The sequence below is a fragment of the Miniopterus schreibersii genome, assembly GCF_964146895.1.
Source record: "Miniopterus schreibersii genome assembly, chromosome: 10".
NCBI classification, from domain to species: Eukaryota; Metazoa; Chordata; class Mammalia; order Chiroptera; family Miniopteridae; genus Miniopterus; species Miniopterus schreibersii.
The window spans coordinates 20,587,871-20,599,090 of record NC_138110.1 but is presented as its reverse complement, the minus strand read 5'-3'; positions in this window follow the sequence as shown (position 1 = coordinate 20,599,090).

Genomic DNA, 11,220 nt, shown 5'->3' with positions numbered 1-11,220 from the left:
ACACACACACACACACCCCCCACACACACCCCACCCACCCCACACACACCCCACCCACCCCACACACACACACACACACCCCCACCCCCCCCCACACACACCCCACCACACACACCCCCCACCACACACACACACCCACACACCCCCCCCCCACACACACCCCCCACCACACACACACACACCCACACACCCACCCCCCCCACACACACCCCACCACACACACACACACACACCCCACCCACCCCACACACACACACACACCCCCCACCACACACACACACACACCCCACCCACCCCCCCCCCACACACACACACCCCCACCACACACACACACACACACACACACACCCACACACACACACACGTACACATGGGTGCTCATACCATGGGGTCCTTCGCTATCTTGTTGACCAGTGACCCATGGCAAGGAAAGAGAAGGGAGGCTCCTCCAGTGGCATCTGGCTGCTGGGGTAGCCCTGAGCTCAGGCAGCAGGATCTGAAGAGGCCCGAAGTCTCTGCTGACTGAAACATTTTCATCTGAGTGCCCAGAGTTCTGCTGTTAGAAAGAATCTTTGGATTAAGACCACGGGGCCTCCCAGAAGGTCCTCAGTGTGCACATGCATACCTGGGGTAGAGCAGCAGGGCCAGCCTATTACCACTACAGCTCTGGGGCCTGGAACACTGGGACCCTGGGTGGATAAATGGCACACAAAAGTCAGAGCTGGTGGAACAGCCCTGTGGGGAACAGGTGGCACCCCGCAACCAGGAAAGGGGCTAGGAGGCCAGCATTCCAATTCCAGCTGTGCCATTATTTTGAGGGTGAAAACTTGACCTTGTGGGTCAAAGATGGGAGCCCCTCATGGGTAAACTGAGGCAGCAGTTCAGACCATTGCTAAATTTCCCTGGTGATATTAGGCCTAAGGGAGGACTCACTTAGTTAACTCCCACTTTTACCGGTTCTTCACTGGCCGAAGCACTGACACTGAAGCATGTGGGTGCCAGGTGGGGACTAAGGGTGAAGTGAGAAGAAGCTGCCACTGGGAGGTGATGGAGGGGACAGTGGTAGTGAGTGAAATTCAAGTCCTGGTGAAGCAGCCCAGGCAGGCGGGGAGGCAGATGTGGGAGGCTCTTTGGCCCTGGAGGCCCTGGCTGCCCACGCAGCGCAGTCCCCATGCCTGATACAGTCCTGCCTGGCCTGGACCCTCCTTCTCTTTCTGACTTCCTGCCCTGTTCAGCCATTACCTCACCCCCTTCTCCTCTTATCTCTCTTCATCCCCCCACCTCCAACAAGGAAACCTAAGGCCTGTTTCCTTTCCTTGTTCTGTTCTCACCGAGGACAGACTTCCCACATCACATCCCTCCCACACTCTCCCCAAGCCCCCAAAGGGATGGCCTTGTGATAACAGCAAACACTCTATTCTGTCTGGGGCTCTGGAGCAGGTCAGGGTGGGGCTCCTTCTGAGTGGCTCTTGACACAGCTATTCAAGAGCAACCACAGAGAGAAACCCACAGGAGCTTAGGTTTTCTAGCCTTAATGGAAATCAGGTTGACTTTTCTGTCAGGTTGACTTTTCTGGGAAGAGCAGGATCAGGCTCGTGTGGAAGTAGACCTTGTTGAAGTTCTTTTTCCCCTCCTATTTTTTAATTTGTTTATTGATTTTAGAGAGAGGGAGAGGGAGAGAAACATCTGTTTGTTGTTCCACTTCTTTATGCATTCATTGGTTGATTCTTGTATGTGCCCTGACCAGGGATCGAACCTTCAACCTTGGCATATAGGGACGATGCTCTAACCAACTGAGTTACCTGGCCAGGGCCCTTGTTGAGGTTTTTAATGCCAGAAGTCTGGGGCCAGGGCATTCTGGGGGAGGAGGGCCCAAAGTTGGAAGGCTTTAGGAGGAGAGTCTTGGGAAGTTTTAGGAGGGAGGTCTCTGTAGATTCCTTTTAGGAACATCTGGAACTATATTTTAGTGTATTTTGCTCAGCTGTAAAAGGCATCCTGGAAGGTCATGGATGAGCTTTGAGAATTTACAAAACAACAGTGTAAAAGATAAAACATCACCCTGCCTGGGGCTTGACGCCATAATGGCATTCCATGCTGGGGAGCCCGCCCTGCCTCCAGCTGGCAAGGCAGGGCCCCTGCTTTCCACCAGCTCAGCTGTTAAGGGAGCCATCATCCTGGGCAAACCATTTCCCCTCTGGGTCTAGGGTCTTCAGGTAAGATGGGGGGTTAGGCCTTCCAGGCTTCAAATGGTGGGATTTCATGTGGATGGCAAAGGGGGTCTCTAACACGCTGCTCCTGGCCAGGCACAGCTTCTGCATCTGTGTGCACTGTTTTTTTCTTTCTTTAGAATTAACTAAACTCAAAGGAATGTTACTGATCACTATCCTTCTCCTTGTTTTTATAGTTACTGGAAGAAGCTCACTAAGTATTTGGGGAATGAGGCCTGACAGATGTTTAAGACAGGGAAGGTCAGATTTAGTGTTGGAGAAAGAGCCCTGGACTGAGCATAGAGCTGGCTCCTGGCGGGGCCTGGGTGCTGCTGTGGGTTCTGGGCCTTCCATCTCAAGACCTGTGGGTTTGGGAGTGTTCTGCCTTTTCCCCTGGGTCTTCCTGGGGCAGGTAGTCAAGTCATGGGCATTTCTGCTGGGCCAGAACTGAGAAGGATTGGCTGCTGAAACTTGCACCATCCACACCTTCTGCAGATGGGGCAGCCTGGGGGCATCAGCCCAAAGCTGCCCACGGGCAGCCGGGAAGTCCTCACCCACCCAGGGTGTGGGTGTGGTGGAAGGTCCAGCTGAGAAGCCTGTAGCTGCAGCATTGGGCACAGCATCCTAAGCAGGAGATCATTTAATTACCACCAGGCACCACTCTAATCCTTTGGGGCCCATCTCAGAGTTTATCTTCTCTATGCAAACTTCTTTGAAAGCAAAATAAAGCAAAACCAACAAAAATCCTTCCTCAGGTCTCAGCTTGACCTGACTTCTCTTTTCGCTGACTCCTGTAGTCCAGACAAGGGAGTGTATGACTCTCCACCATCTTGCATTTAATCATTTCAGGTCTTTTTCCATATGGTCCCTCCAGGGACCTGCATGCCCCCTACCTGTCTGAGAAGTGAAGGAGCCCATTCCAGAAGGACTGGGAGGTGTGCCTGTGGATCTGATGGTTACTCGTGTGCACTCCCCACGCCCTGCGCCCCCACCCTTCATGGAAATGAAACACATAGAGGAATTTCCTTCCTTGTTTCTGTTCCAAGGAAGAAACTCTTGGCCTCCTGCCTGCAGAGCTTCCCCCTATTTGTCATAAGGACACTGATAGCCCTGGGAGACCTGAAGGGCTTCTCAGTGGTCAGTCATATTCAGAGGCACTCAAGCAATTTAAAATTTCAGTTTTTTTTTTTTGGCTTTCTGACATTTTATAAAACAAGAGCCACCCTAGTTCATTGATTCTCTGAGGCTCATTCTGTTAGCATCTCTGAAGGTGGGATGTGTCTCGCCTTCCAAAGAGGGTTGTAGTCACTTCTCTTGGGCACCCAGGTACCATTTGAAATTCTGAGCTTGAGCGCTTTCTGTTTGTTTGTTTTTTGGAGGGACGACGGGGGCGGGGGGGGGGCGACCACATTGGTGATGTGAACTGAGACTGCAAACCTGTGTGAGGAGGAGCATATGGTTCCGATTTTCGACATGGAGTCTCTTGCCGTCACTCACTGCTTCATTACTTGTCACCAGTACACTGGGCCTTTGGTGTCCTAGCGTTACATAGAAGTTTCTGAAAAAACTCTCCAATCAGGGTTTATTTTCCTTCTAAGGGATACATAAAATAAAGTTGTATCTTACAGTTCCTGATGGCTTATGATTCTCTGCTGACCAGAATTCCCCATCCTCTGGCCATTCCTGGAAGCAGAACAGTTATTCTTTTAGTCAACTACAGTGTGGCTGTGGTCACTGAACATTCTTCTGTGGACCTAGAACACAAGTCCACAAATTCCAGAGGGCAGTGCCAGGCTACCCAGATGTTCTAGTCTTTCCAGCACACTTGGGCTTGGTTTTTAAGAGAGAGAGCCCCACTAGACAAGACAAATGGGGACTGGCCACAGAGCTAGGCTGGGGATGTGAGCCTGGAATCCATGTGGCCCCAGCTCCACTCAGAGTGGCTCAGGAAGAGGTGAACATGGTAGGTGGGAAGGGGAAATTCCTGAGTTTTGGTTGTTTTCTCTCAGGGCACAGAAACAGCTCACCTCAGGTGATGGGGTTTAAGCAGGGTGGTGAGAAAGCTCTGGAAGTGGCCTCAGGAGCCATGCAGTCACTGTCCCAGTGGTGACCCAGCTCCTCCTGCTTTCACTTCTCCCCCTTGGCTTCTACTCCCATGACCTGCTTCTAGGAATGGCTACGACCCAGCTTCCCAGGAGCAGGAAGCTAACATTCATGTCCCTTAGCCACTCTAAATGCAGAGTGTCCCAAATGGGCAGGGTTCCCATGTCCTGCACCTTAAGTGTCACTGGCTAGCCTACAAGTGGCTGTTTTCTCTTTGGCACCAATTTCTGGTTAATCAGATGTGGCCTAGGTTCCATACTATGACACATGTGGAACCACCTGTTTTCGCAGGAAGGGGCAATATTACTCCTCAGGCAATGTATTCACCCAAAGGTATAAATGAAAGAGTCCCAAGGCTTCATGGGTCACCCTCCCTGGGTGCTCTGAATTTTAACTAGAGGTGTGGAGTTCACCATCTGACTACCCCCCCCCTTTTTTTAAGGTGTAATTGACATGTAACGGGATATTAGTTTTAGGTATACAACATAATGATTCGATATTTGTACATATTTGTTGCAAATGTGCTAACTAGTCTTGTTCAGCTTTCCTTTTCTTTGATTTCTGAAGGCCCCTCAGGTGTGAACAGACACTTCTGTAACTTCCATGGTGCCCACTTCCATGGGTATCTTTTTTGAGATTATGAAAAATGGCACAGAAGGCACTGCCGTGGAGCTACTGTATCAGGTTCGCGATCCATCCAGCAACAGTTCTCCTCAAATGAGGGCCCTGACGCTCGTGCTGTGGAAAGGCCTGGCTGGCCTTGGGTGTTAACTACTACAGTCTCCTCAAGTGTTATTTCACATACCCTTGGTTTACATTAATAACCTGCTATGATAATGTCAGATGTATACTTATATATATCTTTCTTGACTATATTTCTTTTAAAAATATGAAAAAACTTTAATCATACAAGAAACAGAGGCATGTTATAAACATTTGAAAAATAGAGGGAAAACAGAAAAATCACCTACCTTACCACTTTACTATAACCATTGACAGTATTTTTAAGATTAACATATAACAGATATAATATACACAAACTGTAAGTGTAGAGCTCTAAGAATTTTTACATACATGCATGTCTATGTTATCACCACCCAGATAAAAATGTGGAGCATTTCTAGCACCCTAGTACACTCTGTTGTGTCCCTCTCAGACGATGCTCCCTGCAAAGGTAACTACTATTCTGACCTCTATCATAATGGATTGATTTTGTGTATTTTTTGAACATCCTATACATGGAACCATATAGTATGCACAGTTTGATGTCTGTTTTCAAAAACATGATACATCCATATGTCTATCCATAGTTTGTTTTCATGGCTGCATAGTACTCCACTGCATGTATTTCATTATCCCATCATCTTAATATGAACACTATAATGGGTTGTTTTTTTTTAAATCCTCACCTGAGGATATTTTTTTCCATTGCTTTTCAGAGAGTGGAAAGGAAAGAGAGGGAGAGAGAGACATCAATGTGAGAGTGACACATCGATTGGTTGCCTCCTGCACACATCCTGACTGAGCCTGAAACTGAGGCACGTGCCCTTGGCCAGAATCGAACCCGGGACACTTCAGTCCACTGGCCAGCACTCTAACCACTGAACCAAACTGGCTAGGGCACCATTAGTGTTTTGATGTAATCACTTATTTTTCCTCTCTACACATTTTTAAACAGCTATAAAGCAGTGTACTACAGCTTACAGTGGTTTTTGTCTCTTTATACTTAACATTTCTGGTCTTAAGAACATTTCTATTTTTGCACTGTACTATGTCTTGGAGAAAAGTTGCTGGAGTTACTTGGCACCCATATAAAGAAGACTTTCTCCTATTTGCTCTAAAACTGACATGTAAAGTACTCGAAGCAGCTAAACATGATCACATCCTTCATAAGTTGGCCTGTCCTTAGCCATTGTCTTTCCAGATAGAGGTCTTGCTTTCTGAAGTTACCGTGTGCAGTACAGACAGACCAGTGGGCCAAGGCCCATACCTGGGACCTCACATCCATGAGGGACACACAGAAGCATGTGGAAGAGAATTTCCCCACCTGGCAGATTGTCTCTTCTCAGGGATGGGCAAATCTGAATGGTCTCAGACTCTGAGCTGCATACGGGATCAATGAGGACGGTTGGTCCACAGCAAGGCTGGGGTGCTGCTAGTTGCTGGATGCTTCTGGTTCTCCTTGAAGATGCAGGCCCAGAGCCCTGGAGATGGTTGGACTAGGGACTGCCTCCCACATCCCATTGTTTCCCAGCATTAGGCACGTGGTCAGACGAGGCATGAATCTAAAGGCTGGCCGGGCTGTGAGTCCTAGTTCACCTGCACTGTGGGCCTTAGCTCCTGGGCACCTGCTTCTCTCTGCAACCTAGAAATGCCATGTGAGGAACAGCTGTGTGTGCATGTGCATGCATGTGTGTGTATGTGTGTAAATAGCCAGCATGGCTTGCTCTTTGCTCTTGGTACCAGCATGTTTCTCCATTCTATAGTTTCTGGTTTTATCTTGTCTGGTGTTCCTGAAAGGCCCCCAAGAAACTGAATGTTTAAAGCACAAGTCTGGCCTTGACTTGTCCTGCCCGAGCTCCTTGTTTCTACAGCTTCAGGCCTCTTGAATGTGCCCGCATGTAGGCTGTGCCAAGATAGGACTGAAGGTTGACTTTGGAGGACCTCATCTTGTTACTACCCTTTGCTCTGACTTACTGGAATGTGGTGGAACTGTGGGGAGAGTGGATGTTGCAAGAGCCTGGCAGAAGGGGCCTTGCTTCTCACACTAGCTGGGCTTCTGAAAGACTACATCCATCAGCGCTTGTTTCTTTCTTTTTTAAATCCTCACCAAGGATATTTTTATTGGATTTTTTTTTTTTTTAGACACAGATGGAGAAAGAGAGAGAGAGAAAGAGAGAAACCTGGATCGGTGGCCTCCCTCCCTATGCGCCCTGACCAGGAATCTCAACCGCAACTTTTTGGTGTATGAGACAGCGCTCCAACCAACTGAGCCACCTGGCCAGGACATCAGTGCTGGTTTCTTTACTGAGGCTCATACCAGAGGCACTGGGGTGTACGTGGAGTCCATGGCAGGGTTCCTTCCCGGGGAAGTAAGGTTAGGGCACAGGACACAGAACTCTATACCCGTCTTTGATCCATCTGTGTGTACTAGTTGCTCCCTGCAGCCTTGAACCTCGCTGGTGATGGACCTATCAGTAGATGTCCATGAAAAGTGAGGAGGGAGAATACAAGCAGTTCCCTATAGCCCTTACTCTGTCATCAGGTGAAGGGTTCAGGCAGCTGGGGACACTAAAATAAATACAAGGTCCAGAGTGCAGAAGAGGAGCCTGTGGGCTCCAAATGTCCACGAGGGCACAGTGTGGGGAGTAGCAGGATTGTTGTCCCATCTTCTCTGCTGCTCCAGACTGTCCTCAGCACCTCAGCGGGGCCTGTGGTCTCCTCCTAGCAGCTCAGAGGCTGTGTGATGCTGGGCTCCCTAGCTCTGGGGCTTTGCATCTGCTGAGGAGAAAGAACACGCAGCTTCCTTGGCCAGAGGGATTGGAGCGCCAGCCGGTAGGTAGGACAGATTTTTGCCCCTCTCCTGACACCCTAGTGGGCTCCCTACTGTGGGCTCCTCCTCTCTCTTCCTCAATCCTGGGAAGAGAGGAAGACCAGGAGTTTGTCCAGCTTTGCTAAAGACAAGCCTCTTCGAGGTGCTGTTGAAAAAGAGACTGAGGCAGCACAGGCCTGTGGTGCCACCTAGGGGCAGACGTGTCCCTGGGCTCGCTGCTGGAGCAAGTGGACTCCTATGGCAGGTCAACCCAATTAGTGAAAATCCAGGATGCACTTTAAAAATAAAAAATGAGATGGAAAGGTCTAGGAGACTTATAATTTACTTTATAAAATGTACTTAAATTATTTCATTCACAAAGGCATTCCTTTTGGGGTACCTTTACAAATGTGTGCTCTCATCCTACATCTGAAATCATTTGATTTAGTTAGGAATTTATAAAACTTTTTTCCCCCATGAAGGTGGAAAAGATGGAACTTACTCTGTAAAGTGAGAAAAACTATAAAAGAATTGGATCACTCTCCAAAAGGGCAATACAGATATACCTGGTTTTATATATTCTTCTGTCATTTGATTTTTTTCTTTAAGGCAATAAAAATAAGTGAGATAATTGTTTACATGATTAGAACTAATACAAAGGTTCAGCAAGCTGGCTAGATACACAATATCCAAAAGCTATTCATTAGAAATAACTAAATAGAAAATAAAATAGAAAAAAGATCTCATCGAATAAAACTAAACATGACCTTTATGGGAAAAAGTGATAAACCTTTATCAAGGACTGTGCCAGGAGATTCCCTGGGAGGGGGCTCCTTTCAGTTATTTGCTCAGCGACAATCCCTGCTGATAAAGGAGCAGGCATCTGACACAGAATGATGAAAAAGTCGTTGGTATTTTGATCATGGAACTAAGAGGTCCTTGACCAATTGGATACTCAAGTTTCTGAGAAGACATGACTTAATGATTGAAAAAATAAAAGGTGTCGGAGGTAGCAGAGGAAATGAGCCAAACTGAAAGCCTGTGGATAGATAGATAGTGGCAGGGCATGGCGGGCATGGCTCGGTGGTTGAGCATCTACCTAGGAACCAGATTACGGTTAGATTCTCAGGGCACATGCCTGGGTTGCTGGCTCGATCCCCAGTCGGGGGCGCACAGGAGGCAGCCAATCGATGACAACTCTCTCATCATTGATGTTTCTCTCTCTCTCCCTCTTCCTTTCCCTTAAATCAATAAAGATATTAAAAAAAAAAAAATAGTGGCACGGTGGTATCAGTGATTAGCATTAACCTCAAAACAGCACAGTGTTCTGCAAAAGGCCGATGACCACATCCAGACCTGAGACCATGGGACAAGAGAGTGACAAGGCTTACCTGTGAGGTATATTGATGACATCCCTGTTTACAAGGAGTTTATACTTTAAAGAATTAATAACAATTATTTGTATTACTTGTTCCCTTCATCTCACTTTCCGGACCTTTCCCATGATCCACCATATTGGTTTATATATAATCACAACAGAATTTGGAAAACGGAACATTTTTATATTAAAATATGTGTGTGCACACCGTTCCCAGGTAGCTCAGTTGGTTGGAGTGTTGTCCTGATACGCCAAGGTTGCAGGTTCGATCCCTGGTCAGGACACATACAAGAATCAACCAGTGAATGCATCGATAAGTGGAACAACAAATCGATGTCTCTCTCTCAAAAAAAAAAGTATGTGTGTCTCTTATCTATCTACCTGCTTATCTATCTATCATCTATCTATCTATCTATCTATCTATCTATCTATCTATCTATCTATCTATCTATCTATCATCTATCTATCATCTATCATCTATCTATCTATGTAGGTATATGAACAAACAGAATGAGGAGGTGACATGAGAAGGGATGGGTAGATTTAGAATTAAAGCCGTATTTCTCAATGGCAGCACTCTTTGACATTTCGGGCCAGATAATTCTTCATTGTAGGAGCTGTCCTGTGCATTGCAGGATGTTGGAAACATCCTTGGCCTCTGCCACTAGATGCCAGTAGCATTCCCTCCTCCGTCATGGCAACCAAACATATCTAAAACTGTCCCCTGTTGAGAATCACTAGGTTAAGGGCGTGTGTGAAAAAAGAATAAGAACAGGACACAATTCAAATAAACTGGCAAAACTCTGGCTGTCTCAGTTCGTGGCCCCAGTGGCATTCAATTAGGCTTCTCTAAACTTTAGCACAAGCTCAGTGATTTATAGTCTCCGGTTTCTACTCTCACTTCCCCGAGTTGGCCATGCAACAGACTTTAATGGCAATGTTCCTCCTTGACTGCTGGGAAGTGCTGATGGTGGGAGAAGAGGGGTGTCACCTGCCTTCCTCTGAGACTTCTAGTCTTTTCTCAGCCCCATATTTTCCATTTAAAAATATGGTCCTTAAAACGAACATAGGTCTTCCTTAAGGAAGCTGTGTTTCCACTCAAACGTGTTTGAAGAGCTAAAGTACATAATCAGTGCTGTATTTACTCAAGGGAAGAACAATCTAACATATCATTTATTAACATCAAGACTAAGTTCAGTAATTTTGCTCCTTGGACACTTATCTCAGGATGAATTATGAACATCAATCACACAACACACAAACTGGCATTCAAAATATTTACAAAAATCATATAAGACAACAACAACAAAATAACTCAATTTAAAAAATGGGAGGAGTCAGAATAGCTGTTTCTCCAGAAAAGATGAATGGCTTGTCCAATAAGCACAGAAAAAGATGCTCAAATCACCATAATTAGGGAAATGCAACTCAAAACTGCAGTGAGATATCACCCCGCACCCATCAGAATGGCCACTATAAAAACAAACGGAAAGCAGCGAGTACTGATGAGGCTGTGGCAAGACTGAAACCCTTGTGCGCTGCTGATGGGGGTGTAACATGGTACAGTTGCTATGGAAACCAGCATGACAATTCCTAGAAATATTAAAAGTAGCATAACCATATTATCTGGCCACTCCACTTCTGGATATATACCTAAAAGGACTGGAAGTGAGGCCATGGACAGATCCTTGCACACCCACGTTTGCAGCAGCATTATCCACAGGAGCCAAGTGGCAGCGACCTAACTGTCCGTTGCTGATGGAAGGATAAACAAAGCGTGGAATATACATATGGCGGAATATTATTTGGCCTTAAAAAGAGGAAATTCTGACACATGCTACAACATGGATGAACCTTGAGGACATTATATTGAGTGAAATAAGCCAGTCACAAGAAGGCAAATACTGTATGATTCCACTTGCACGAGGTATTAGTCATATTCACAGAGATAAGGTAGACTGGTGGTTGCCTGGGGCTGCGGGGGGAGGAATGGGGAGTTA